The sequence below is a fragment of the Helianthus annuus genome, chromosome 17 (assembly GCF_002127325.2).
Source record: "Helianthus annuus cultivar XRQ/B chromosome 17, HanXRQr2.0-SUNRISE, whole genome shotgun sequence".
Taxonomy (NCBI): domain Eukaryota; kingdom Viridiplantae; phylum Streptophyta; class Magnoliopsida; order Asterales; family Asteraceae; genus Helianthus; species Helianthus annuus.
This window is the reverse complement of record NC_035449.2, coordinates 33,807,892-33,815,052: the sequence shown is the minus strand read 5'-3', so window position 1 is coordinate 33,815,052 and position 7,161 is coordinate 33,807,892.

Sequence of the window (7,161 nt, the reverse complement as noted above, 5' to 3'; positions counted from 1 at the left end):
TTGACTTTTAAAAAAATCAATGTTCACACCAACTTACGGGGCGAGAATTCGATCAGTATCAGTTCAGTTCGTTATGATAACGGTACTTAGTATAGCTACTGCAAGAAAAAAAAATAAAAAGTAAAGTATTGATATGCCTAGAAGGATTATATTGATAAAAAACCATTACACGAATGTTGGTATCGATTAGTTTCGTCACGCCACCGATACAATACTGGCAAATGCTACGATACCAAAGAAAAGACTATACTTTGTATACAATTCGATTTTAAAAAATTTCTATTGAAATGTTATAAAAAAATTATTAAATACACGATTCAGGTTTATAAAAAAAAAGTTAGCATACACACTTTATTAGATGTTATAAAGCGGACTAGACCACCAATGGGATCAGTGATATAAGCAGACATGTGGGGGAAAACAGGATAACGAATATGATAATGAATGTGTGTATCTTCTTCTTCCCATCCCTACTCTGTAGACTCTGAGCTTCCCATCCCCTTCTTTTACTCACTTGTTTTTGCTTCAATTATTAATTGTAATCCATCTAGAATAGTAATAGAAGTCCAGTTATTGTTCCTAATTTGATTACTGTTCGTTGTGTCTAAAACAATTCACAACATTGGTGCTTTCATTGCTCCATAGCACATATGGCTTTGGATGAGGATCTGCAATTGAATCAATCGCTTACCCTAATTGAACGCCATGCTCTGCTTGAGGAGATCTACAATCAACCGGCACAGTTTTCGATTCCACCTCCAATTGAGCTTAACGATTTACCAGATGATGTATTATCTGCTCCGGAATTAAGTATGTACGATCCGGCACCACTTTTACCTCGATTCACTGGTGCACATCCAAATAAATGGCTCGCATGTGCTAAAAGGTATTTCACGTTTTATAAGATTCATAACACCGAGCGATTTCCTTATGTGCTTAATTATTTCTATGATGAGGCAACAATGTGGTTAAGTTTGTATCAATTCACGGAATGGTCGGATTTCATAGTGTCTCTTATGCACCGATTTGGTTATCCGGTGAACGCTCTCCAGGTATTTGATGAAATGCCTGATCGTACTGAACCTCAAATTATCAGTTCTGTTCATGAAACCATAGATGATATGGTATTAGAAATCCAAACTGACTCAATGGTTGATGTTCATGCGTCACTAGGAGTAACGGATTCTCAAATGGATATATCAGATTATATATTTGTGCTTGAACGTGTTAAACCTTGTCTAAATATAGTCTTGGCAGATGTACCAAAAGGAGATGATATGGTCGAAACCAACGAGCATGATGTTGTTGATTCAATAGTTATTCGGTCCTTTGCGTGGAAACCAGGTTGGATTGAGAATAATGTCCATGGATCGGAACACTTGAAGTTATTGTTTGTTCATAATCCTAACCAGTGGATTGTCGAGCCAACAAATATAATTTGTGTTCCTTCGATTGTAATGGATCCACTTAGAACTATTAGTTGTTCACTTATAACTAATATGAGTAAGGTTAACACTCTTGACCATTTGGTGTTTTCTCAGCAGAATTGTTTGTCATTGCGAAGGGGAAATCCATTCCAAACCTTGATAGTTGCTGGTAGTACCTTGCTTAACCTATGTATTTTAACGAGTCATATTCAGGTATACCCTAGAGATGCACCCATTGTTTTAGTTGTTCGTGCAAACCATTACACAAGTGCTCAGTTTGCTATTCTAATTAATGGTCATAGTTCTTCTTTTGATGATGAATTGCATCAGATAGACTTTGGTTTTGTTCTTGGTCAGTTTTTTTGTGTGACGCGGTTGTTTACTCGAGTTGTTAGCTTATTTTCACATGTTGATAAGCCTGTCCTATTGCCTCGTACATCAATTTTGAGCTTTGATTCTACTCTTGGTACGTCAGTTGCACATCCTTTTGAAACTCATATTGCAAAGTCTTCTGTCAACAGAAGATTACCAACTTCTGGAATGGTTAACAGAATTATGAAGTCCATTTCAGTGGTGCTTATGTTCCAACTAGGGGATAATCGCCTTGGTTGGAAAGGAGGAACAACTCCTGTGGTTTCTTACATGGTTGAAGTTGCTACAACATCTAGCACATTACCTGATTTCATTATCGCTCGAATGCTACGTAGGCTAGAACTGACCCACGACAGGTCCCTCGGTGACATTTTGGTGTTAATCAAGCATTTTTCTTGGGTTTCAGTCAGCGGTGACTTTGCTTGTCTCATTAGGCCATTTATTTTTGGTATCACAAAAGCTACGCAATTCGTTGACAGAATGGAGGATCATGGCTATCCAACGCATAATGTTACTTATACCTCGTTGGTTCGAGGGCTTTGTATGCTTGGGAACTTAAATCAAACCTTGCAGTTTATTGATCAACTCGTACATACCGGGTTAGTTCCTAATGTGCTCACTTGTTCGATCAGGTTAAAGGTTGTCTTTTCAGTTAGTTGCAGCCCCTTAGCAACCAAGATAATTGTGGGTTACAACAACGCCTCACCAATTGAAGGAAAAATGTTGGGCACGTCTGGAATCAGGAAGAAGGTTAAAGTTTTCACCCAACCACATTACTTATATGATTTTGATCAATCGATGTTCAACGCCATCTCTGCAGCGAAATTTAAAGGTTTTAAATTTGTTTATGGTGGTAGACAATATTGCTCAAAGGATGCATTACAGCTTTTAATTACAATAGGGAATGGTGGGCCAACACCTGAAGGCACTACTACTATATTCTTTGAGCACACTAAAACAGTAAAAGAGTATTTTATTATAGAAGGCCTACCTAATGTGGACATCTCAACACTTGGGATTTCCAACTTTTTAAATCCTGATGGTCACTGTGATGATTTATTTTATTCAACAAGTGACTATGTGCTACTGATGAAGTCATTCTTTGATCTCCGGTCTATCCAAAAGTTAAGTACATCTACACAATTTCGTTTTTGTTCTGATGCACTTCATGGAGTTGTTGGAACTTATACTAACTGTATCATTGTTGAAGCGCTCGGTGCAAAGGAAAGCTCATTATTGAACTCTTTCAATTCTTCTATGGACCTGCACATAATATCATTTGATGCCCATTATGGACATAAGCCACCAAATATAGCTAGTTACTTTATAGTTCTTGTGTTCTACTGTTATGAGCAAGGTTTAAATGACATTCTTGCCGTTGCCTTGAAGTTTGCACAACTTCACCAACCAACGACCATTCTAATCCCTTTGTTAGAGGAGAAACTTCTTTGGGGCACACTTCTGACTGTTACATTTGCTTTCGTTTTGAGCAATAGGGTTACTATCCTTTGTCGGTTTTGCCCTGATTTCAACGCTCTTCTTGGTTATAAGCTCACGAGTGTGCTTGCTGAAACTTTGCAGCTCCATAGAAACTTTGAGCACAATAAGTTGTTGACTTTATTTGTGAACTTTACTTCAGTAGCTTGGTTGGAACTTGCTCTTGAGTTACTAGTGGTTCAATGTGAAATCCCTCTTTCACTTGGTGATATTCTCTCTTTCAATGGTGCAAGTGCTAAAGTTTTTTACTATTGGGAGGTGTGGAGGACAAAAAGGGACTTACCAGATGCGATACATGTTAGAACCACATGGGAATGCTTTTCAACTCCACTAAAATGCAAGGCTGAGCCTTATTCCACCTTGCTTTCGCATGCCAACAGTTCCGAACTATGTGCCTGGGTTCATTCTCTTGTCATAATTGATCCTCCTAATTTAGCTTGCTACACCCATGGTGCCATGACAGTCCATCTTCTACCCGTTTTTGATATTGACATTGGTACAAACAGCTTACAGTGTGCAGTCTACCACCTTGAGGACAAGGTGGTTTTGAAAGAGGGGAGTAATGTTATAAAGCGGACTAGACCACCAATGGCCCAACCTTCCAGCCCAGTCCAGTGGCCCAACACATTGAAATTCTACGTGGGATCAGTGATATAAGCAGACATGTGGGGGAAAACAGGATAACGAATATGATAATGAATGTGTGTATCTTCTTCTTCCCATCCCTACTCTGTAGACTCTGAGCTTCCCATCCCCTTCTGTTACTCACTTGTTTTTGCTTCAATTATCAATTGTAATCCATCTAGAATAGTAATAGAAGTCCAGTTATTGTTCCTAATTTGATTACTGTTCGTTGTGTCTAAAATAATTCACAACATTAGAGAAAACTTAAATCACCTGAAAATTGAATGAGTTAAAATTGTGTATCATTTAAAATATAATGATGATATTAAAAGAATATGTATAATATACGATAAATATGTATGGTGCATATCATACAATATGTATAAAATCAATACAAAGTTAGTTAAAAAAATATACTGCATTTTTATAACTAAAAACATATAAAGTAGTAATTGAGTGTTAGCAAGGTTACACTTGTTGTAAATTAAATCAAAATTTTTTTGCATTTAGTTTAAAAAAAAAGGCCGTCTTTTTTTATTAAGAACATAATAATGGGTGCATCCAAGTGTAGAAAAGGTTGCATGTTTTTTATATATAAAACAATAGAAAAAGTTGCATATAAGTATATAAAAATTGCATTCAAATGTTAAAAATATTGCATGCTAAAAATGTTGCATTATCTAAAAAGAAGGTTGCATTATTTATAATGCAACTTCAGCTAACTTAACCCTTGATAAAAGGTTGCTTTAGCCATAATTTTCAAGGCTTCATGCAACATTTTACTAGGGTTACATTAGATTCATTTCGTTGTAGTGGTTGTTTATCTTGAATATTTTGGTGGGCGGTGGCATACGTCCTTTAGTGTTTATTGTAGTATATTGCCTTTTATTAGAAGGCGATGACACCTTCAAAGATTGTTTCGCCTTACACGTTTTGGTATTTAAACAACTCTTTGACGTACATTATGAAATATTGAACATGTCTAACTAATATGAACTTAGACATGCAATTCAAAACATAAAAAAATGTAAATTTACTTTTTTGCAAGTTAGTTTTAACATTTGAAGTGTTGTAACCTTCAAGCATGTTGTAAATGAACATTTCAGTTGGTCTCAGAGATGTTTTGGGTCAACAGGGTTATAAGGTTTGATTGGATGATCGTTGATCCATCATTAGGCAATGTCATGATTGGAGTATCGAGTTCAACCATTACCATCAGAGAAAGAGATTCACTCAAAATGATAATGGTAGGTAGGTCTGAGAGGATGATCGTTGATCCACCATTAGGCAATGTCATGATTTTAATGAAGATAGTTCCAACTTTTATTTAAATATTTACTCAGGAGAAAAGTGTAAAAGTAGTCACTGCATATATTTTGTGCACCAAGAGGTAGCTATGTAAGTATGGAATACATTTTCACTTTTATATGAGGTTGGTTCTGTTTTATATAAGTTTTTTTGGGTTACCATATATTTTGATTTTTAGTAGCTGGTGTTTTTTTTGTGGAAAAGGTGGAGTATTTGCTAATTATTAAAATCTCAATAATTTGTATAACTGGAAACTAAGCACCGTAAGTACTTGCTAATTACATATAAACATAAACATATATGGAGTCTATTAATGACAACAATAAATTTTGGTTATATTTTATTTTAAACGGGTCACTTTGGGTTGTGTTATATTTCAAACGGGTCAATTCTGGTTGCGTTTTACTTTAAACGAGTCAATTCGGGTTGCGTTTTATTTCAAATGGGTGTTATAAAAAATTAGTTAAAGGGGAATGAGTTGAGAGTCATAATGCATGCTTCTATCATTAAGACATTAAAATACCCGTCCACCGGACGGGCATTAAATTAGTTGTAGTAGTCCAGGCCCAAGCCTCAAATAATTGAGAAAGGGCGACAGTGAGCTAGTGGAAACCCTCGGTGGGTTTAACAAATTCTAAAAAAGGGCTAGAAGGGGATTCGAACCCTTGCCACTCCGAATAAAAACAATGAATCAATCCGCTTAGATAAGGTTGCCTTTTGCTTATGGGTTCATTTCTAATAATACTAATGGGGGGGGGATATTCCACGGTCCTCCCAACCGCCAAGGTGATCCCACCTCGCAGACCGCCACCCAGCAAGCCTGAGTCTGGGGGTAAATCCGCTACCGTAGGGGCATTGGAAACGAGCAAGACTCGAACCCGCCACCTCCGGATTAGAATGCGGGCTGGTGGCCATTGGGCTGACACCCAATGGTTTAATTCTAATAATACTAATGGGTTCATTAAAGTTTGGCATATATAATTTCTATTTATATTTCGAAACGCAGTGGGTTCGTGTAAACCCGTACTATCCAATGTAGATCCGCCCTTGAACAATTTCACGTCACCATGCTTGTTGATTTTCACAGTCAAGTTTTATCCCTTTCTAGATTTTATATTGCGCTAATGAACACATGATGGATGATATTTATTCTTCATAACCTTGTTCTAATTTTTAAAGGCCATACCATTGGTAACAAACATTCTTTTACAAAATTTAGCTCTAAGACACCAACACAATTCTAAAACCATGAACATTTAGGTAGCTCACCAAATTAGTATCCATTATATAACACATACAAAGTGCCAATAAGGTTCACTTCCTACTCGTGCTTTTCTGTCCATTGTATGTCGTATACGTTGTAAAGGCGGTGTTGGGGTTCCTTATTTTGCACCAACTTCTCACTTATTGAGTTCTGAGAAGTGAAAAGGAAACCCAAACACCATTTGAGAAGAACTTTTATGATCAAAAGGGATTCCAAACACTCTCAAATAAGGACTTCTGTGCCTTCAAATGGCTTTGAGAAGGAGAAATTAAGAAGTAAGAAATTCTTACTTCTCACTTATGACTTCTGAGAAGTGATAAGTCATAAGTTAAAAGGAATCCCAAACACCCCCAAAGTGTCTACTAATCCATTTAATTTAAAAGGTCCCTAACTTGTAATGATAGCCAATCTAAGTCATTCTCCTTTAACAAGGAGTTCTTTTCAAAAATGTAGCATGATTCAACATAGTTACATTAAGTAAGATACACTGTTGTCATGTTTTGAAGTTGGCATTAAACCACTATATATTATATATTAACTTTAGAAATAAAAAAACAAAATCATTATGTGACACAATAAAATGATGGCCCTTTGATTTTGAATTAGACGTATTCTTGGCTTATAGCCTCAAAAAAGAAAGCGATGTTGTTTGGATTTTGAGATGGTGTT